Source organism: Corvus moneduloides, chromosome 3 (assembly GCF_009650955.1).
Source record: "Corvus moneduloides isolate bCorMon1 chromosome 3, bCorMon1.pri, whole genome shotgun sequence".
Taxonomy (NCBI): Eukaryota; Metazoa; Chordata; class Aves; order Passeriformes; family Corvidae; genus Corvus; species Corvus moneduloides.
The window spans coordinates 28608627-28631657 of NC_045478.1; the positions used below are offsets into that span (position 1 = coordinate 28608627).

General features: G+C 37.8%; 1 long non-coding RNA gene across 1 annotated transcript; it reads left to right on the forward strand.

Moving 5' to 3' along the window:
* The first annotated feature begins 9112 nt into the window (after nt 1-9112).
* On the forward strand, nt 9113-11769 carry LOC116441098. The gene is made up of 3 exons (XR_004238879.1): nt 9113-9378; nt 10290-10443; nt 11690-11769. It is a non-coding gene; the product is annotated as an uncharacterized LOC116441098 (long non-coding RNA).
* The last annotated feature ends 11262 nt before the right edge of the window (nt 11770-23031 follow it).

Genomic DNA, 23031 nt, shown 5'->3' on the forward strand with positions numbered 1-23031 from the left:
CACCAAACAGAGAAGTACGCCATAGTTCTCTGGAGGTTCTGCCAGAGAGAGGTATTATCAGTGAGTACAAGAGGGACTACCAGTTATAAGTGTAAGGATTAGTCAGCTTTCTTTAGATCTGTGGAGCTGTGAGGTGGTTTTATTTTAAAAACTCATATATTGTATGTTACAGCTACAGCTTTAGCCACAGATGTGCATTGGAGGTTATGGATCATAACACCACCCATAATAGGCAGCCAGAGGTCACCTATTGCTTCCTTGTCAGGCTGACTGGTTAGCTGAAAGGAGCTGTGATGCTATTGAGCAAATTCTAAATAATTTCTGATAAGAATGACATTTTGGTTCTTATTGAAATGGATATGTTATCATTTTTCAGTAAAGCTTTATAAACCTGGCTAGGTCGTTATGAGATTATTACTAGGGACACAAACTGCTTGTAAGGTGAACCTTAAATCATGAATCTGTAATACAGTATTTCTAAAACAGACTATTTTGGTTTTGAGTCTTGGAAGATAAACAAGATGCATCTGCTACTATTGCAGTGCACATTTTAGTTTTAATTTGAATTCTCTAGAAACAAGTATATAGTTACTTTAAATACATACATGTATATATATATACACATACACACACACATATATATGCCATGTATACATTGCAACAGTTGTCAAAAATAATATTAATATCTAGACAATCATACCACTCACAGAAGAGGTTTATCATGGAAAGACATTTCATGATACTGTTTAGACACAAGTCAAGCTGGTGCAGTAGAACGTGTTCTTCATTCACAATTCCTAGCAAATGGACTTTTAATTAGACAAATTCTGCAACACCTGTGACCTGGACAAGCCTCGCCACCTTTTGTGATGTTGCCATGTAGACCAAAGAAAAGGTGATTTGTCATCAAAATCCACTCATTCCCTCAGGAAGTCTCTGATATATTTAGACTTACATGAAAACTAAAAATGAACTCACCAACAGCCTTAAGTGCCCTTGACAAAATAAGTCCTGAGGGCAGGAATCTGAAATAACCAACAATAAATTGCCATCTTTTGAACATCTTCCTACATGATTAGTACAATTACAGGTCTGTTCCTTCCACTGCAACTATTGTGAAAGTTAAATATTTCAACAATAATGCTAGCTGGCAGTGTGATGCACTAAGAATATAATAGTTTTAATTCCATAGTTCTGCAGTTCTGTTTCAATAATTTTCTGCATCTCAAAGCCCCCTCCCTGTTTTCCCTATAGGGCTACTGTTCTCAGCATAACTGGAGTAGAGAATGGATGAGTTCAAATCTGGCATCACAAAAGATACTTGCATTAAACCACTGTCCTGTTTATCTGTAAGACACAATGATTTTTCTGGATTTCATGTAAATATTTGCCTTAAGATTCTTTTCCTCCTCAGAGAGGTGGGGCACCTGTGATAAACATGCTCTGCAACAGTCTGTGGTGCTGCTTTGTCCTTGAAAGTGGCAAAAGGGCATGCAATTGTGTGATGTGAAGGGCAGATACAGTCAAACCATGGCTGAAGAGGCTGTGGAGCTGTATGACAATTACCCACCTTGTGACTGGGGGTCCTTATACCAACCCAGTCAGCAGCAAAGACAGAATTGGAACTCTCTTGGCTACTTGTCACTCTGGTTGACATTACCTCCATGTCTTATAATTTGCTCTGAACATTAAGAAAACAAAACCTGAGTTAAACATTTTCATTGCTCTTGATGGTTACAGACATGAAGGCATATGTTTCTATATCACATGGGAAAGAATCTGAAAAAGACTACTTTTTTATTGCCCTAACTTTAGTGGCTTTTAGATAATCTGTCAAAATACTCTTTGTGTTGCAGACATTTCTCTATCCAGAAGCACAGTCTACTTACGCCTTTGCTTTTGAACACAACCAAATCAATCTGTCTTCACAAGAGAATTGGGAGAAGCCTGTAAATCATCCCTTTTGAAAGAAACTTAAAAATAAGAGACAAGTGAAATAACCTAATAAAGCATGATTTGATGAAAAAGAGACTATTTTTCCCTGGAACCAGGGCTACCAACAGAAAAATGAGAATTCTAATGAATTGTGTTCAGACACAAATGGAGGATGTCAGTGGTGGAAGAGCAAACATATTTTTGTATATGTTTTTCACCATGGGGTAGTTATATTGACTCAAGCTGAGGAAAAAGATACTATAAATATATATAAAAGACCACATTTAAAAGAAATTCTAGAATCCTGTCATGACAGTGTGGTAATTTGATTCTTCTTGCTTGTCTTTTCCATTGTAATTAATTCAGACACCAAAAATAGAAACTTCAAGCTCCTGCCTCAGTGTGAATCTTACCTGGGTCAAAAAAATAAAACAATACTTTGGGATATGCATACAATGAAGTGCATGATAGACATGCCTGCTCCATCTTCAAGTTAGTTCAGAGGCACTGTCACTGCAGCAGTGTGGCAAACTACAACTTCAGACTTGCATGTGCAATGCCTGTATTGGCTCTAATACTTGAACCCACTCACTTGGGGCTAGATTGGGTGTCCCTGCACAGCACTGCTTACTGGAGTGCCAACTCCTCAGCCCTGACCTTGTGAAGATGGTCACTGTTTTGCCCACAAAGGAGAGAGGTCCTCTCTCTGACCTGCCCAGAGCTTTGCTTTGCGCAAAGCTATAGGGCAGGTGGTGCTCCATCCCGCTTGGCAGCCTGAGTGACAGGATTGTATTGACCACAGGGCACCCAGTGAACTCACCAACAAAACATCAAATGAAAAAATGAAAACTAAAGTAATTTTCTAAGGGCAAATGTTGAGATAGCAGTAGTGGTGCAACAGGGAGCTGGTAAACAATTTTTTGTGAAATAAATAAATGTTTTGCCCGATCACTGAAATCCTACAGGAAAAATGTAAAATGTATAGTAAGAAGAAAAACAAAAAAGGAAAATTCTTAAAATTTCACAGAACTTGGACCATGAGACTGTCTCTAGATTTTTGACAGCATTGGCCATTAGTCATATTTTAATGAAACGTTGTGATATAAATCTGATTCATTGTCACCCACAGTTCAGTTAACTGAGTGTTCAATACCGCTGTATAGCTACTGTGTCTGAATACAATTCAAAGAAGTCAGATAATACTTTCATAATGAAAAAGAGAAATATTATTCTCTCTGATTTTTCTGGGTTTTTAGTGGTATTTTTAAAATATATTTTCTCAATATCCTACACAAGTTTTGAATACTTTAAATGTATTTATCATTTTTAAAAATTACTGGTGTAGTCATATGGTAAATATTACTTGCCTTTGTGCAGGAAATCTGTAAAAAAGGTTCATATTTTAAAGTGCTATGTACTTAGGTTGATTGCTGAAGATTTGGAAGTATTCCACAATGGTAAATGTTGCTATATCCAACATGGATTTTGATCCAAAGCATCCCCCAGAAGGTAAAAATCAATCTAAGGCTCTAGATTTTCTGGGTCTGTAGTGTGAAGCAATAGCAAGGAAAAAAAAGAAAAGTTATTCTTAGATAAATAGAAAGAGGATTAAAAAAATGGAAGTATAGTGCTATTTTTGATTCTCTATGATATTAGTGAGACCTCTACTGTGTTCTGTTTTATGAACTCATTTTAAAGCAGCATTGATATATTGGAAATGGCTTAAGAACTACAAGAATGATAAAAGTTCTAGGGGGGAAAGAGCCTTTTTAGTGAGATACCTACCCAGTTCAATCCTCTTTGCTTAACAAAATGAAGGTTAAGAAACGAACATGATCATGATCTGTAAATGCAGATCCTTCCAACACTGGAGAGAAGTTTAATCTATCAAAGACATTAGAGATCTAGAGCCTGAACACAGAGCATATGTCAATTGAGACGAGAAATGAAAGAAACAGTTTTACAGTGAATCATCACTAACCAACTGAATTAGTTACCCTGATGCTTGATAAGTGTTCAAATAAAGATTAACATCTTTCTGAAATGTATGCCCTAGCTGAAATAGAAATATGAAGCTTGACATGCCAATCAGGAAAACCAGGGGTGTTAAACATGTCCTATGATTACCCAAGTGTAAATTAATCTAAATTGTGAACTACTGTTTTGTACAATTATTGTCCTGGTAACTGGCTTTGTTGCAAACCAGTTTCAAGATGAGACTTTGTTTGTAAAACTTATTTGATCTTTCATTCCTGAAAGTGCACAAAATATTAAAACAACCTTCCTAGTAGACTTTGTTCTGTAGCATATTTCCAAAGTTAGGAAATTTGACAAGACATCACTGTCACTCGTTTTTAGATAGTCTCCATTTATTTGTCTTAGGTACTAAGACAAAAGGAAGATTGAGGGCAATTATGTCTTATTTTTTGACTAAAAATTACAGGAAGTGTAGAAAATTTCTTGAAAAATGCCATTCACCATACTGATAGTATGCAGGTTATCACTGCTTTGTCCTTTTCTTTCCGCAGGGTCACACTAGACTTTTATTTTATTTTGTTTTATTTTGTCTTATTTTTAAAATTTATTTTATTTATTTTATTTTATAGACTTACTTTATATACTCTTGTATACTTACTGTGGTGGCATAAAAGTTTTTAGCTAAACCCTCTTGTACTGAGCTATACTGTCTTGCACTTTCTTGGATCAGAAGCAGATAAACCAGGCAACTTAAAAAGACAGACACCACTCTAAAGCAGTAAAATTGTTCTGCATAAAAAACTTGTCTCCCAATATAGTCTGGACAAAGGTACTCACTTGAATATTAAAATTAGCATTAAATAGGATTTTTGCCATGGCTGTTTTGATGAGATAGAGGGAAAGACTGCCTTTTGTTTCCTCTTTCAATGACGTGTTTCAAGATCAATCCCACATTTCTCTTTTACCTGTCTTCCTTTTTACTTTACTGGTTTTGATCTCACTGATTCTAACCTGCTATTTTCTGTTCACACCTTTCTCACTCTAATTTCCCTTATATATATATACCAACCATATGATACTCTGTTGCAGTGGCTAAGTCCAGTTTACACCCACCATGTTGCTTTGAAAGTGGTCTCTCCATAAACCACTGTGCTAGAAAGTTCTCCCTTCACCGAGATTCCCCTGGCTACTGACTCTCTCCCCCCTCCCATCCCTTCTCCCATTGGTCCCTGTTATATCACTCACCCTTGCCTCTGCCCCCTGGCCCTCAGACCATTGGCTTCTGATGCTCTGCCCACCCCTGGGACCCTTCGGGATAAAACTACGCGTGCGTTTTGTTCTTGGTTCTTTGTCACCGCTTCCTTCGAGTGTGTTGGTTTCGTTAAACGCCTCGGAATCGCATGCAGAGAACCCCTCTCGCCTCCCTGTCTCCGGTTCGTGCACAGACTGTGTGTGAGGGGCTGTTCGCGACCGCCTGCGAAGGTGAGATCGTGGGCACGTGTAGGTGCTGGCAGAGTGCTGCCTGAGCGTCTCCACGAGGGGCCCTGTGGAATAAACGCGGCATCGAGCCACCGAAGCGCTCTTTCCATAATACTCAACAAGGGAAAGTGCCAGATTCTGCACCTGGGATGGGGCAACCCTGGGTGCACAGACAGACTGGGGAATGAGACACTGGAAAGTGCTGTGGAAGAGGTCCTGGTCAATGGCAAGTTGAACATGAGCAAGCAGTGCCCTGGCAGCCAGGAGGGCCAACACTGTCCTGGGGGGCACCAGGCACAGCATCGCCAGCCGGGCAAGGGAGGGGATTGTCCTGCTCTGCTCTGCCCTGGGGCAGCCTCACCTCAAGTGCTGGGGGCAGTTTTTGGTGCCAAATTATAAGTAATGTATAAAGCTTTTAGAGTGTCCAGAGGAGGGCAATGAAGATGGTGAAGGGCCTTGAGGGGAAGCCGTATGAGGAGCTGCTGAGGTCACTTGGTCTGTTCAGCCTGGAGAAGAGAAGACGAGGGGAGACCTCATTGCAGTTACAGCTTCCTTGTGAGGGGAAGTGGAGGGGCAGGCACTGATCTCCTCTCTCTGGTGACCAGTGACAGGATGTGAGGGAATGGCCTGAAGCTGTGTCAGGGAGGTTTACGTTGGATACCAGGAAAGAGGTTCTTCACCCAGAGGGTGGCTGGGCACTGGAACAGGCTCCCCAGGGCAGTGGTCACAGCACCAAGCCTGACAGAGCTCAAGAAGTGTTTCAACAATGCTCTCAGGCATGTGGTGTGACTCTTTGGAATGGTGCCCTGGAGGGCTGAGAGTTGGACTTGATGACCCTTATGGATCCCATGCAATTCAGCATATTCTGATTCTGTTATTCTTCTTTTTTCCATATTTCCTCTCCTGCTTTTCTTTTGCCTTGTCTTCTGTCTTACTGCTAGTTTCCTGGTTCCTTTGCTTCATAGTTCAGTCTTTAAAGCTTTAAAAATTATTCTAGAATTTCACACTACTATGAATGATTTACATAATATGTCATCAGTGGGTGAAATTAATTACCAGTGAAATTCTCATGGCATAACTGAAGTTGTTCCTACATACAGCAACAAGAAGGCTGGCTTATTATTTTTAATATCATATATACTTTCTCCATGGAGGATACCAAAACATGGAGGCAACCCTTCGAAAACACAGGAGAGAAAATGCAGGTTGTATAATGAAGTGATTTTCTTTAATAAACAAAATAGATACATATGCCTCCTGAGTTCATTCCTAGTAGTACTGAGGGAGGTAGCAACATAGTACAAACATGAGCAACTCAGAAAAAATTGTGATTTGTTATGCTTCTTCCTTTTGATTCCCCCAGGCTATTATTTCAACACATTGTTTTTAGGGGGAGGCAATGTGTTTTTTAATATGAATTATGGATAAATCTGAATTGTGGGAATTAGGCTATAAAGAATATTTATTTAAATTTTAGAGAAACACAAGACAAGAGATTCAATTTTCCTAATGTAATGTGTCATAAAGTTGAGGGGATGCTGAATTTTGGAATGAGACATTCAAGATCTTTAAACAGAGATACAAAGAAAGCTGCTGTACTAGTATAATATATTATTAGCCCCCTAGTGAAAAAAAAAGGAGCAGAGAAACGTTTTTCTGTGCGCATCAGTTAGGGTGAAAAGAACACATAGAATTTTAAATTTTTTTTTTATTATTTTTTGTAGAACACCATTTATACCTGTGTCGCTATGGAAATAACAACTCACTGTGGATTCATACTATTACTATTAAAAAGCAGCATTTCAGATAAATTCTTGATAACACTTCATGCCTCACAGTTCCTGGGAGTCTGAGGCGACTGGTCAAATGCAGTCCTCCAGTTTATTCAGACTCTTCTGGGATGTTCAGCACCTTCAGCAGTAGGAACACCTTTATCAGGTCTTCTCCAAAACCTGCTCTATTTGTCTCACTACAGAACTATCTTGTGTAAAAGCTGTTGGTCCAGGGACTTGGGTATTTGAAAGCTTTTACTGTACCCCACAGAGCCATCCCTTGTGCTTTCACAACCTTTAAACTCATTGTCAAAAATACTTTGCAAGTAATTAATAAAGCTTTAAAAAAAAAAAAGAAAAAGGCTTTATGGGGAGCACTTTTCCTTTCGCAGAGGAAGTGGGAATGGAGTGATGTTACAGCCCATTAAGCTAACACAAACACACGTCTAGTTTTTCACCTATTTAAAGGGTTGCAAAAACCCTTATAAATAAATTAATAAAAATCATCAGCAGGATGAAAAATAAGCAGATAACAGGTGTCAGCATTAATTCCAGACTCTGTGTTTCCTACACCTTTCCCTCCACACCAGTAGTGTGGTGCTGCTGCAGGTTTGCTGTCCCTCACTATTTCTGATTTCTGACTTTCAGTATCAGGAATGAATCTTGATGCTAAAATCAGTGAATTGTGCAGGTTGTGCATGTACTTTTCAACAGTATTTTTGCTTGTCTTGGGCTTTCAGAAAAACAGTTGTCCAATCTAAAGCAATGATTTTCAAGATGTAGTTTCTGGATCTGTCAGAGGACCAGGATTTTCTGCAGATTTTTAGGACAGGTATAAATAAAAAAAGACAGCAAACAATAAAGCACAGGGAGTTAGAAAACATAGAAACATTTTTGTTTCTGAATTTGGTGTGTTTTCTCACTGCATGTGAGACATATCCCTTGGAGCATCAATATTGTCTAGCTCAGATAAATTGTGTGCATATCAGTGTCTCAGACAAGAGAGATTTGTGGAGAAATAGTGCTTTTAAAACATGTGCACACATGTATACATATAAAATATAATTCAAATTTAAAAGATGGCATATTGCCACAACAACCTCTATTCTTTGTTGTTAATGGTTAATTTCCATGTCAGTAAAACTGAGATAATGTTGGTCTTTTCCTTCTCTTCTTTTTTGACTCTAAGGCTTTGTTCCTTTATCTTAAGTAACAAGACTAAAGAATCCAGTAAACACGTTGGAAAATTAAGTAACATACTGATATTTTTCAAATAGAATACCTGGACTTCACAATTCATTTTTGGTGGAAGGATATAGAATATCTAATTCTAACATTTAAAAAAAGTATTAAAATAGGTGGTTAAGGTGAAACTATATTATGATAGTGTACTGGAAAAAAATTCTGTGGCTCAAAGATCAAGACCTTGGATACATTAATTATAAAGGAGTTCTGCAAAAGGTAGAGCACTGTTCTGATTAACTGTAGGGAAGTATCCCATGTTTGATCAGTTTCAGAATAGGGAGTTGCAGAGTTCCACAGCTCTGCAAAAAGTAAGTTATGGAGAAATAACAGTTGAAAACAGATGTGAGAGAATACCAACATTCACTGGAAGGCTTTTAATCACACTGGGTACTATTAATAGCTTCCCTGAGATCACAGGAAGAGATCTGTGAAGTAAGACCTGACGTAAGGAACAGGCTGCCAAAGATAAATCACCCAAGTTTTTCATCAGCCATCAGTGTTTACAAAATGAAATGCTTGTGACATTGGTTGTGTTTGTAGCAAAAGCCATTATCTCTCCACAGTTTGTGATCTTCAGTCTCAGTATTGTTAATGATGGTGTTCATCTCACATGACATTGCATCTGACAGTCATGTGATAGTTACTCTAGTTTCCTAATGAAGGACAGAAATAGGCACCTCTGGGATATTAGTTTTATCCTAATGAATGGAGTCAAAATAATGGGAAGTTTTGATGGCATTTCTTCAGTGGCAAAGGAAGTCTTGGGAAGAGGCTGGCGCAATTTCCACAGAAACCTGGTGTTCTGAGGGAGTTCTGCATTTCTCACCCTTTGCTCCCACACTATTCCCAGTAAAAGCTGTTCTCTGCAGGCTGAAGGTGCACTTAGTTCAGAACTCACACTGATGAGGATCCTCTTTGGCAGAGATGTGGAGAGGAAAACCTGAAGCATAGAGGAAATTAGAGGACAAAGGTAAGACCCCTCCCTGAGCATGTGTCTTTGCACATACAGCATAAGCACCTTTTATCTTGATCTCGTATAAGCTCTGAAGAATCCTGCAGTTACATTGGCCAAAGTCCATGTCCTTTCTTCCCAATGTCTCAGTCTGCCTGCCCCAGTCTCACTGTATCTGGGGGTCTCTCCACAACCTCCAGCAGACAGGTGTAGATTTGTTGTTTTCATTTTGAATGTGGTGGAAGGGGGCATTGAGCAACTGCGTTGGCCTCACTCAAAATTGATTGCTGCAGATTGCTGCAGATGAGGTTTTTAAAAAAATAACATAAGTACCTTCTGATACTAGCAGATTAATTGTGCTAAAAGAAACATTCTCAGATGTCCAGGGCTGCCCTTTCTAATCTTACATCTGTGATCATCTGGAGATCATGACATAATTTGGTTCCATCTGAAACATTCAATAGGGAAAACCAGATTCTGCAGACTCAATCATATGCTGATTTAATGCTTTCAGAGTATTGACACTTTGGCTGATGTGGATCTCATTAACGTTATCAAGGCCACATCAAAGCAAGTCAGAAAATCTGGTGGAAGAGCATCTCTGCCAGCTTTACTCTTGTCATGATGCTACTACTTGCTGAAATTTCACAGAACTACAATGAAAACTATTCAAAGGGATAAGGGCAGGCATGCAATTCCTATGAATGGAAGAGCCATCCTACAGTACAGTCTATACTTGTAATGACTGTAGATTACTCATGCAATTATGGCACTAAACCATTAGTATTTGATGAGTGAACAGGAGGAACAGTAAGAAGAGGAAAAGGACTCCTTTCATTTCCTTCTAACTAGTGTCTACAAAAGAATATTTAAGAATATTTATGCCTCTCTCCTGGTCCTCTATATTTTTTTTTTTTCACTCTCAATAGGCAATGGCTAGCCCACTGTACTAAGCACAGGACTGGAGGAAGGGAGCACTGAGGAGGAAGAGAGGAAAGGATTGAACAGGGAAGCAATGTTTCTAATGAAAGGATGGGGCTGGAGCAACAAACTAGAGTTTTGGGGATTTTCAGTCTTAAACAGGTAAGTAATATCTTCCCTCCATTGTTTCCTACCCTGAGTATGAGAAGCTTCTCTTCGGCACCCTCACTAATTTCCAAATAAAAATGCATTACAGGGACCATGCTGTAGTTATTCTTTTTATAGTTTCACCACCAGGGGAGGGAACATAACATCAGAAATAGTTTTGTTACAAGCTCTGTGCTGAAGGGCTAATGGGAAATGAAGAGAGTACAGTGTTCCCCATTCTCAGGTCATATTTAATAATTTGTATTTTATTTCTGTCTTTGCTTAAAAAAAAAAATCAGAAACCCCCTGGTAATTTAGGAAGCTAAATAACATTTTAAAAATGGATTGAAAACCAATTTCACAGTTTTTAGAACATCAATGTGGCAGGATTATCTACTATCTCTTCTACTGGAATTATAAAAGGAAAACGTGATTATAATTGTCTAATCACATACTCAAAACACAGTAACAATAGAATATTTATTATGTGCTTTCATATTTTGTTTTATATGTTAATTGTATATTAGCAGACTTTTTATATATGCATATAATTGTATGTCTGTATATGCATGCATATATAGAACACCCAGATTGGAAGGGACCCTGAAAGCTCATCTGGTAAGTGTGTATATAAAACTTCATATTTTTCTGTCTAAAATACATATACACATGTTCCCAAGAGCCTACATTTCTTTGAAATTCATTGGCTTTAGTTTTCTAAGTTTACTTTGGAGCCTTGAAATTCTAAGCTTTGCTAGGTTTCTATGAAAGGTGAGAACCACTGCTCCATAAGTTGACCTACATTAAGATGGCTCTAGCTTCACACTTGAGTTCTATACATATTGTCTTGTAGAGATGCAAAAAAGTGAGTTTCTATGAGAAAAAAAGGGCACTTTTCTTGCAGTGAAAGGGCAAGTTGTAGAAGAGTCTGAGCATTCCTGCAGGTTTATATCCTTTGAAAGATATCTTCTCTTCTGTATAGGACAAAGCTTATAATGTCTTGCAAATCCAAAGGTGGACGGGTTGGATACCAAAATGATAAAAGGAAGGATGATCTTGTAGCATTTTTAAAGGAGGATGTTCAATAAAATACTTTAGTTCCCTGGCAGTTGCTTTGTTGTACAGGAGGTATTTTCTGTCTGAAATAATTTTAGCAAATGCTGTACCATGGTTTCAGAAATTTGTGAGACAGATTTGCAAAATTCCATAAATTACTCTTTAAGTTCTAAATGTGACATTCAATTGTTCTTAAACTGTACAGCAGCACTGAACCCCCTGGGCAGGAGAAGTCCAGCACCAGACACTACAACTGTCTCCCCTGCAAGTCGGGCAAAGACTGAACCACCGCCAGGTAAGAGACTGCCAAAAACCACACGGCTTCCCCCCAGCCCCCTCCCCCAGAACCATTCCAATGGTATACCAAGGCATTGGCCTCACCTTTTGTCTCTTAATAGAGCTCTATTTTCCATTTCCATGACAACAAATGGGGAGAAAATTCCCTGAAGGACCCTAACGCCAAACAATAGGGAAGATTTCCAAAGAGCAAGTAACGAAAATGGGCAACATGCAGCTTCATTCCTATGCAAACTACATAGAACTTTTGCCTAATGTTTTTATTTATATTCTTCCATTTACATTGCTTAGGTACTGGCATTTGTTTTGCAGCTTTCAGTAGTGCTTTCAAGCCATAACTACTCCATAAATTGCAAGTGTTCCACATAACACATCACTGTAAACGACAGATGACCCCCAGTCTACCTTCTCACTAAGAAGAAGACAGCAGCGCTCTGATAAATAAGATTATGTTTTTGCCTTGAAAACAAGATTTTCATGTCTCTTGTAAGCAGCAAGTTTGAAAAATAAGTTTGAAAAATATCTGTGGCAATTCATCTGACCAGAAAAAACTTGCAACTTTCTTCTTCGAGTTAGTTTGCCTTTCAAATTAAAATAGGACGCACGCCTTCAATTTTATCAGTTGTCTGCAAAGCCACTGCGAACAGATTTTTAAGACACCCAGATATCTGCTCCACAATGTTAGAAAACTGAAGAGTCACTGAGCCATTGATATCTTCTTTCTTCTTCCCATAATATGTCCTCTAAGAAAAAATCCTCATGTCTTTAGGAAAAGTACAAGCTCCTTTGACCTAAAAACTGGGCACACAGAATTGCTAAAGTTTAAGTAGAACAAGAAACAAGATTACATAAGGAAAGTGAAATATTAGCAGAAGTAAAATAATCAAACTTCTCAACACATTTTAGTATATTTGATTCACCATGAATGTAGATGAATAGATGCATGGGTAATCAGGGAGTTTAACTGTTAGTGTATAAATTTTTATTTTCAAATAGTGGTGGGTTCATTCATAAAAATATTAATTTCCATTATTTGCTTACTCTGTGTCTCTTGCGTCCTCTTTTTTGAATATTTTGACCTTGATGACATTGAATATTTCAAAGCCTCAGGTCTCAGACACCCACATCTTCCCTTTTTTCCTGAAATTCTAGTTCTCAATATCTAATTTTGATGGTTTTCTTAGAATTGATTTTGAAATAATCTCTATAAACAGCACTTCTATGTCAGTAATTGACACCATGTGCAAACGTAGTTACACAGAACGTAGAGATGTTCTTAAAGTGGAAGGGATAAAGTATTAGGCCAAATAAGCTTTGAAGTTACTACATATTTGTTTGTTAAATAACCTTAAAGAGACTTATTTGAATCCAGGGTACATGGCAAAGCTACAATAATCAAAGATACTGAAAAAAAAGTAATTTATTTTTTCTTTGGTTTTATTTTTTTTTAATCTCTTGTATCTTATGGCTTAAATGATACCTTATATCAAAACCCATCAGTAACAAAAGTCCATCTAGTTTTGGAAAACAGCTGTAATACTGAGGTATTAATTCATGTAGTTACTGTATCTGGATCTCAACAGAGTCATATTACAACTACATATCTCAGATCCAGACACTTCAGATATTTCTCCCCCCTTTTTGAGACCCTTTTGATACCTTGGTTATTTTCCACAGCTATACCATCCATATTCTAGCTCTATGTAGATACATAGATGGATATAGATACATGTAGTGTAAAAGATCCCCAAATGCAATACACCAGTCTCCCACCATTCATGCTCTTGAAAATAGTTGTTAATCATATTATTTAATCCACCAGAGACAGATTTGTAAGTATTGTGGTAATACTAGTGATGGATGAAGTAAAGGAGAGGAGAATGGAATAGGAAGGATGCCAGAACCAGGTCCTTCATTGTGATACAATCATTTGCCCCTGTAAATTGTCCATGCATGATTCTTCTTGTGCTTCTCTCCTTCTCTGAATGAAAAGGAAGAGGATGGAAAGTATTTCAGCCCTCACCAGTGCAAGCAGAGTAGAGCGTTTATTACACTAGATTTTAAAAACACTGATAGATATACACATCAGTTGTTGCCAGATGAAATATAACATTTTAATGCATACTCTTTTTATTTATCAAATATCTTTCTAATAAAATTTTTGAGGGGCAGCTGTGGTATCTCTAAGTAGTATTTTTCTCTCTGAATAGGAAATCAACTTGTAAATGAATACAGAACTTCACTAGGTAGAATTATGACATGACAGACCATTTCACTGTCAAAGAACTACAACTTATGGTATTAAACATCAGTTCTTTTACTAAAATGGTGATGTAATGAGAGCTAAGAGCATTTGACAGATTTCAGGGGAAAAAAGAGCAGTTAGTATCTGTTTATGAAAGTGAATTGCCCTTAAAAATAAATTGATTCATCAGTGTTCATAGTATTTAATCAGCAGACAGAATAATTGATAGCTTTATTGCTCAAGCCAATTATCATGTATGGACCTATCCCTATGTTATGAAGATATTCCTAACTCTTCAGTCTCTGCACTTAATAATCCGGAGCCACAATTAGCTAATGATAAAACCAGCTCTCTCATAAATTGTTTTCCAGGATGCAATGACACATGAGATATTTGTTCAAATTTATCTGCAGCAATATGAAACTGCAAGGCTGTGTTTACATCAGTGCTGCTGTAGATGACTGAATTCATTCAAAGCAGAAGAGAAAACTGGCTATGTCTGCAGAATAATGTTATTACTCTTGACTCCCTGCTAGCATCTTTCTCTGTTTGATCCTGTCCTCACAAACCTGTAATCATCAAGTCCCAGGCAGCATGCTCTTTAATGTGAAAATTGAAATAGGCTCAGAAGATTACTTTGGAACTCAGGTACCGCAGGATTGTGCCCGGCTTTGGGATGCGACACAATGCAGAGACAGGCAGCTGTAGTGCTACTTAAATTGTGGACATATGGAATGGGATCAAAACAGTCCAGTAGGCAATGTGGGAGTGCTGCCAGGAGGATCTTGCAGGAGAGTGTTTCATTGTCACCTTCACTTCATGGAGATAAAAGCTTATCAGGGAGCAAGTGAATAGTTCTGGTGCTGATTACAGAAGGCAAGAAGAGCTCCTGGAGAGAGGCTGTAAAAATAGTAGGTTAAAAGTCCTGAGTGACACTGCTAATTTGGAGGCTTTAATCCTGTGTCTAGATTTCATTATTGATGACACCTTTGTAAGTAAAGCATTTCTGTAAGGACCTATGTCTCAATGTTGGAAACTCAATTACACATTGTGTGAATGTGGGTTGATTAGCTAGTGACCTTCCACTAAAAGGCAATGACCCTGGGCTTCTTTTTAACATCGTGAAGGTGTCATTTTGCTGTGAATACTCACTTGCTAAAAAAATATGCTCAACGTGTTTTTAAAACTGTATTTCAAGGCCAAATTTAGCTGTTCTTATCTGAAAAGTTCCAGTGAGGCACTGTCCAAAAAACACTGTCTCTTTTAAATTAAAGACTTCAGATGTGTATATGTTCAATATCTAAGTAAAATGATGCTTTGGTAATAGGTTTTTTATTTCACTGTGCTAAGATTTCAAGCATAACCAGTTCTCTGTTACTGTATCTTACTGAATGGGATAAACAGATTGTGTGGTGATTTTAGGAGCTCATATTCTCCTGTCCTTGACTATGACTAAACAGATAATGGCACTTGAATTGGCATTCATATGATCAAAGTGTATAGATATTTGAAGACAAATACATAAATGAGGAATTATAATTACATTTTTGGCTGCGCTTCAGAGAAGATAATTCTGCATTTCAAGACACTGAACACTCAGGTAATGTCAAATGTAACTATCATTAAGGTGAATCATCTTCTAATAAGTGTACAGTGCCTATGACATTGAGAACAGAGATTGAAGTGGGCTGTAAACTTTCCTCTTGCTCTATGTTTATTGTATACTATTATTCCGACTGCTTATATACTATAGAAATATTGACTTACTTAAATGTTTCTCGTGACAATAAAAAAGTGTCTGGAAAGCTGTTTATCAGGAAAGATTGAAAGCAGCCATGATATTAAGACTTCCGTTTTATCATACCTGTATTGGCAGAAAAAGTAGAGCAGGCACAGATGAAAACATCATATAGAATTCTACTGATGGCTATTGCATGCACAGAAAAGAGGAGATTAACAAGACGGATGGAGGAAGACTTCTAAGAACTGTTTTCTTTAAAAAAACAAAACAATTGTATGTCTGTAGGCTAAAAGTTTATGGGGAATATTTTCCTCCCTCATTTGGAACATGACTTTGAGACTAGTTTATATAAAATGCAGATTAACTAAAATCATGAGAAACCATTTAACTGTGAAGAAATTTTTTAAACTTTTAATATGATACATGAGATTTAAGAGAAAATGGAATCTTAAACCAAATCATCTGTTGGGCAGCTGCTACTCGAATGCATGTAGCATCTCTAAAAATCATGAAGAAGAGGATCAATTTATTAGCAGTGCTGCACTTGTTCCTTGATGGGGAGAGAAGGCAAACAGTATTACTTTCCCAATAAAGAAGTCCATCTTGAAACACCTTTTTGCAAAATTTTATTTTCAACAAAACATTGAAGTCTTCATTAAAATTGTCAAGAAAATTCACATTTCCTAAAAATTTGTGGCCATCTTTTATAGTTGGGCTTATTAGTCTTTACTCTTACTCTTACTCTTCTTGAACAGAAAAGGAGAAAGTAAGTTTGACATTTCTCCACCTAGATGGCTGAGCATAAGGAAATCTAAATGTTCCTAGGTTAGCCAGGGCATTGACATCTAAATCATACCATCCTGTGCAGATCAAAATCCTTCTATATTCTGAGCAGAGACTGTGTCCTCATTCCAGGTTCCGGTACCAAAAATTATTAAAAATAAGAGAAAAATCCCATTATATACTATTTTGTACCTGCAGTTTGAATACACACCTGACCCCCATTTTAAGAAAGATATAGTTGAATTTAAAAAGTTGCAAAGAAGTCCTATGAGAATGACCAAAGTCCCTGAACACTTCTGTTACAATTTTTCATAGTTAATAAAAGTCTGCTGTTTTGTAATTCAGCAGTTTTTGTCTGTCCTTCAATGTACTTTGAATAAAATTAGCTTGTATATAAATAACCTCCTGCAAGGTTATTTTATATAACGAACTCTTCCTTAATGTCCTCACAAGGTATCAAAATAGCATCATCGTTTTTAGGTCACTTGTCATATAGAGGGACAATTTAAGCAGGTGCTTAAGTTTAAGCATACGACTGCTCTTTGGTGCATTGGAACCTTGATGAACTTCTTTACAGTTAAGTAATTGTCACATGAATTTCCTGTTTTTCAAGTGATAGATAAGCCCCAGAAACTGAGATGGTTAAGGTCTTTTTGATGGCCTAGTACTTTATATGGAATGAAACAGGAACAAATGTGAAGGAATTTGGATAATACCAGTCTTACTAATATTAAATCTGTATGTTTAATTTCACCCTGTCAAAGCAAAATTAGGTTTTAGGTAAGTCAGAATGTTTTACTTGACTCTTCACTCTTCTAATCTCTTTCCACATGATTCTTTTAATGTGATAATGAGATGGTGTTCCATATAAATATCTCGTTACATGTTCAAAACAGTGGCTACTGGTAAAAGTTTAAATGTCAACAAAATGCAGTTACTGTGTGTACAATGAATATACCACATCGATGTGGAAAAACACAAGGTAAAGAGTTGGTAAAATGTTGTTTCCAGGGCACATCATCATGTATAATATATAATTCTAAAACAAGAAAGGTGATTTTCATTCAATTGTTTTTTCATTGACTTCAAAAGTGTCCTGAATTAGTGAACAAAGGTACAGATGTCCGCAAAGTAGAAGATAAAGGACTCTCCTGTCTGATGTTGCTATGAAAATTCACTGTCTTGATGTGGGAAAAGAAAGCTTATGCAGTTCAGTTTATTTAGTAACCAAGCAAATCAATAAAATACAACATATTAATTATTACATTTATTCTTAAAAAACAAATATGCAGCCTGGTGTGTATCTATCTGCCAGCAGTATCTGTTTATGAAAGATTTTTATTGTTCTTTTTTTACTACCTGATTTTGAGCATGCTTTAGTGCCCTTCAGTCTTTAGTATTTCTTCTAGCGCCGAGTATTTGCTCTTCCTCTGGGACCCCCCTGCCCTCACTGCAGCACTTCAGCCTTTGCCCAAACAGGTCAGTGCTGGCTGGGCAGAGGGCACAGAAGTTGGGACTTCTGTTCATTATTCCTCTCTTCAGTGCTCATGCCTGCTTCACCTTTGGTATGTTCTTTTCACTCTGTTGTTTTTTTTTTTATTTTTTCCAACTCAGGTTTGTCCAGATTTACTTTGTTTTGCAGTTCGATAACCCCTGATACCAGTATGATTTCTCCAGACCAGTACTGGTGCATCAAGAATGAACTGAGCCATCAGTGTTCATGTCTTTTTTTCTCTTTCATTTTAGTTTGTCTATTTCAGTGAGTATTTCCTCACTCTCTGTTCTTTTGTCAAAATCTTTGTTCATCTCTGATTCTCAATTTATCCATCTTTTTCTGCTTACCTCTTTTTGTACTTAACAATGCCCTTTTTCTGGCTCACAGAGGGCTCTTCCACGGGTGGCTTGTATGAATAAGAGTCTGAAAGACACTCAGGCTTAGTTCTTTTTCAAATGAAAGCTTGTATAACTTCCTGTTTATTTTTTAAAGCTTTTTTCAAGCTGCTTGTTATCATTATTGAATATATTATCAAACTGCGCAGTGTAGAACAGTATTGATATATTTTGCTTACAGGTAAAGCAGGCTTTTCAAGACATGACTGTTTAGGTGTCAAGATGGTCAGTAACAGAACTTTTAAAATAAAGAAAATTTCAAATTATTGAATCATTCATGGAGGTAAAATAGATTAACTAAAAATCCAGTAGGAAAAGCAAGTGGAATTTAAAATATTTGTGATTTAGTTTTCTCCGGCTAAATTCCGTGGCTCAAAGTCCAAAAAGAAATCATTAATTAGTGGAGTCCCTCGAGGGTCTCTACTGGGACCAATACTATTTAACAGTGACATGAACAGAGGGATGAATGCACTCTCAGCAAGTTTGCAGATGACACCAAGCTGAGCTGTGTGTTTGATTTGCTTGAGGGACGGGATACTGTCTGGAGGGACCTTGTCAGGCTTGAGAGTTGGACCCAGGCAAACCTCATGAGCTTCAACAAGACCCAAGTGCAAGGTCCTGCAGCTGGGTCAGGACAACCTCTGGTATCAATCCAGGCAGGAGGATGAACAGATACAGAGCAACCCTTCCCAGAAGGAGTTGGGAGTGCTGGTAGATGAGAGGCTGGACATGACCTGGCAATGTCGACTTGAAGCCCAGAAAACCAGTTGTGTCCTGGGCTGAATCCAAAGCAGCGTGGCCAGTGGGGTGAGGAAGGGAATTCTGCCCCTCTGCTCTGCCCTTGTGATATCCCAGCTGGAGCACTGCATCCACCTCTGAGGTCCCCAAACACAAGAAACACCTGGACTTGTTAGAGCAGGTGGAGACATTGGCCACGAAGTGATGAGAGGGCTGGAACAACTCTTCCATGATGAAAGGCTGAGAGTTTGCATTGTTCAGCCTAGAGAAGGGTAGGCTCTGGGGAGACCTTATTGCAGGCTTTCAGTACACAAAGAAAGTTTATAAGAAAGGTGGAGACTTATTACCAAGGCCTGTAGTGGCAGGACAAGGCCCAACAGTTTTTGGCTGAAGGAGAGTAGGTTTAGATTGGACATGAGGAAGGCATTTTTACAATGAGTGGTGAGGCACAGGAACAGGCTGCCCAGAGAAGCTGTGGATGCCCCATCCCTGAAAGTGTAGAAGACCAGGTTGGATGGGGCTTAGAGTAATCTGGTTTAGTAAAAGATGTCCCTGTCCATCATAGACAGGTTGGACTGGATGGTCCTTGAAGGTCCCCTTTTACTAATTTCCTCCGTTTTGTTTCTTTTCTTCCTTGCCTCTGTTTCTTGAGTTCTTTTACTCAGAGTTCGAATTAAAATACAGGAGACCAGGAGTTTATTTTCAGACTTAAATGTTTATTATATCTTATCTATCTATTATATCAGCTGCAGAGTGTGCCTCTAAGTTAACAAGGTGAAAATGGCTCCAAGTTCTAACTTCCAAGGTCTTTTAAGGTCCAAGCCACCTATTTAAGAATGTAATGCCAACTAATTTGTTTTTACTTACAATCCAATAACTAACTATTCCTGATCCGTACTGCAGATTTTTTGACCCAATACCAAAACACCCAGATTTGTGAAGAAGAAGGAGAAAAGAAGAAGAACAAATCCACATCCCAAATCCTCCGTATTGTTACATATATCCCAGGAACCTAATTTTGCTACATCTCTACATATTCCACCCAGTGATATAACTTTTAATTATACAGCAACAACCTCAGTGTTATCACACAATCTGGGAAGCCTTTCCCAAGGCCTCAGGTCAAATGCAGTGTGCTTCTGAGGATCACTGTCTGTCAGCACTGAAAGATTGAAATTCTCAGAACTCAGGATTCCAACACCTTCTAAGCTGAATCTTTCTATGATTCTGATTCTGATATTTTGCAATTTCTTTAAGGGATTTTCAAAAATAATTCTGAAATATGCTGTAAATCCATTCAGATAGTTGTAATTCAAATGCACTGCTTAGAGCTTCTGCTGCTTTCTGTGTTTATTCAGAAGGTAGAACTGAGTGGTATATGGCACAGTTATAAAAACTGTAGGTGCGGGTTTCCTACAAGTCCAACCAACAATATAATTTGTGTTCCTTTAACAACCAGGCCTTCCACTAAGATGCATATCATCATAGCTAGGATGAGGACTATATTTTCAATGAATAATATGTTGGATCATGAAGGATTTGGGTCTTAGAATTTTTCATGTGTCTATACAGATTTCTGCAGACTGGTTTTTTATTTTAAACTCCATACTGAAGTCTGCCTACTAGCATGCAAATACACTTCATCTGGTGAGATATTCACAAAATATTCACTTTGATCATTCACTGTTAATTATTTGTGGAAGCTGGCGATAAACATCTACTTTACAGACAAATTGAGCACTGTAATTGGTTTTGGCCAAATGTATAAACAGGGTGTCTTAAGAAAGACTATGGAATGTGATCTTAGGTTATGCAGGCAGAACTCCTCATCACTGCTGAAAGGTTATGTGCTTTGGTCTGTTCTTATGAAACCATATTAAGCTGGTGACTGCAGCATTGTGCTGGGGGATTCAAGTCCTAGCACGACTACTGTCTTGCTTCTTAACATTTAACAACTCACATCACCAGCACTTCCCTTCTTTCTCTTTCTTCCATATTTCTTTTCAATTTGCAGTTTTATTTTAATCCATTATTTTAGGCTAGAGGCAAACTGCAAATATTGCTCTTAATTTAACTGGTGTCTCTTTGCGTCTGTTTTTACCAACAGATTTCCCTCTAATCCCATGCAACTTTTGACTCATAACACTTTTTTTCATAATCAAAATAATTTTTAGACATCAAAATAATTTCTGATGTAATGCCCATCTTTTATGCCTTTTCATCCTTCAGCCCAAGCATCATTACATATGCTGTGCCCATTTCATTAAAAAAAAAAAAAGCAGTTAACAGTAAAGTCCAAATGAATTAATGTACTTGGCAAGTATAGTAAGACTTACCATAAGTTCTTATTCTTACATGTGACTATAATTTTTGGAAATGAACAGACAATTCAAGATCTTGATTATGTGAAATGAGTAAGGAAAATGACTGAAAAGAAGGAAAACAATCTTATTGCATGAGAAAAGATTTATTTGTATATATATACAGAGATATACGTAAATGTATATTAAAATTTGTGCTCTGTGGATACAAATTATCCAACATGGTTCAGCCAGAGTATTCTTTTTTTACAATGTGGGTATGGTATTTAAAAGTACAGTTTTGTTTTTTTGTTTCTTTGGTTGGGTCTTTTTTGCAGTATGTGTTTTTTCTCCACTTTAGACGGAGTGAGTCCATAAAAAATGAGTGAATTTTGAAAAGTTGTCCATTATAATGACATTTTGACCTCAACAAAATCATAAAAGTATAGAATAATTCATGTTGGAACATACCTCATGAGGTCTTTCATCCAAACTCTTCCTCACAGCAGGGTCAAAAAAGAATTGAGACCAAGTTGTTCAGGATTTTATCCAGTCCGGTCTTGAAAATCTCGAAGAGTGGAGGCTGCACGATGATCTGGGAAACCTGCTCTGGCATTTAACCATGGTCATAATTTTGTCCTTATGCCAGAATCTCCCTTTTCAACTTTCGGTCATTGCCTCCCAACCTCCTGACGTGCCCAGCTGTGAAAAGTCTGTCTGCATCTCCTTGCCATCTTCCCCAGAGGCACTGGGGATCTCCTTAGATGCCCTGGAAGCTGTCGCTTTTTCAGGTAGAACAAACCCAACTCTCAACCTCTCCTCACAGGACTAAGGCTCCAGCCCCTGACAGTGTTTGATGGAGCCAGTGCTGGATGGAGCTGGTCTTGTGCACACTCTTCAGCATTTTCTGTGGGGGTCCCCAGCTGCACTGCATCTCCTAGATGTGTTGTAACATGGACTCAGTATAGGGGAAAAGCTTTTTTCCTCCATTAACTGGCCATGCATCTGTAGACACAGCCTAGGATGCTGTTAGCTTTCAGTGCTGCCCAGGCACACTGCTGGCTCAGGTATAGCCTGCTGTCCACCCTTTCTTAGTGCAGATACTGCTAATTTATTTAGAGATCAAGATTTCCATACCTCCACATTGTGAGGTTTGTGTTTTGAAGTGAAATTAAATGAGAGGTCCCTTTGGAATGATTTTATTTGGGGAGTGGAAGGCATCTTGAATGACATTGTAGAGTTACATTTTTTTTCTCAGGATAAATATCATGCCCAGAATTTTCTCCTTCTTTAGAAACACGAGTTTTGAATTTTTCTGTACTTTATGTAAAATCTTTCATACTTTCACAGGATTTATAAATTCATTTAATCCACTTATTGCCTAGCAGGTCTGGAAACATCAACTCTTCAGTAACTTTCTTGGGTTCAGCACCATAAATTTCAGGTTGTGTCTCTAATGTGGGTTCTTGTACTTGATTTTTCTTTCTTATCTGAATTTTTTAACTTCTAGTCTATGAGTCTGAGCATCTCTAAACAGGCCTTTGGCAAGCTAT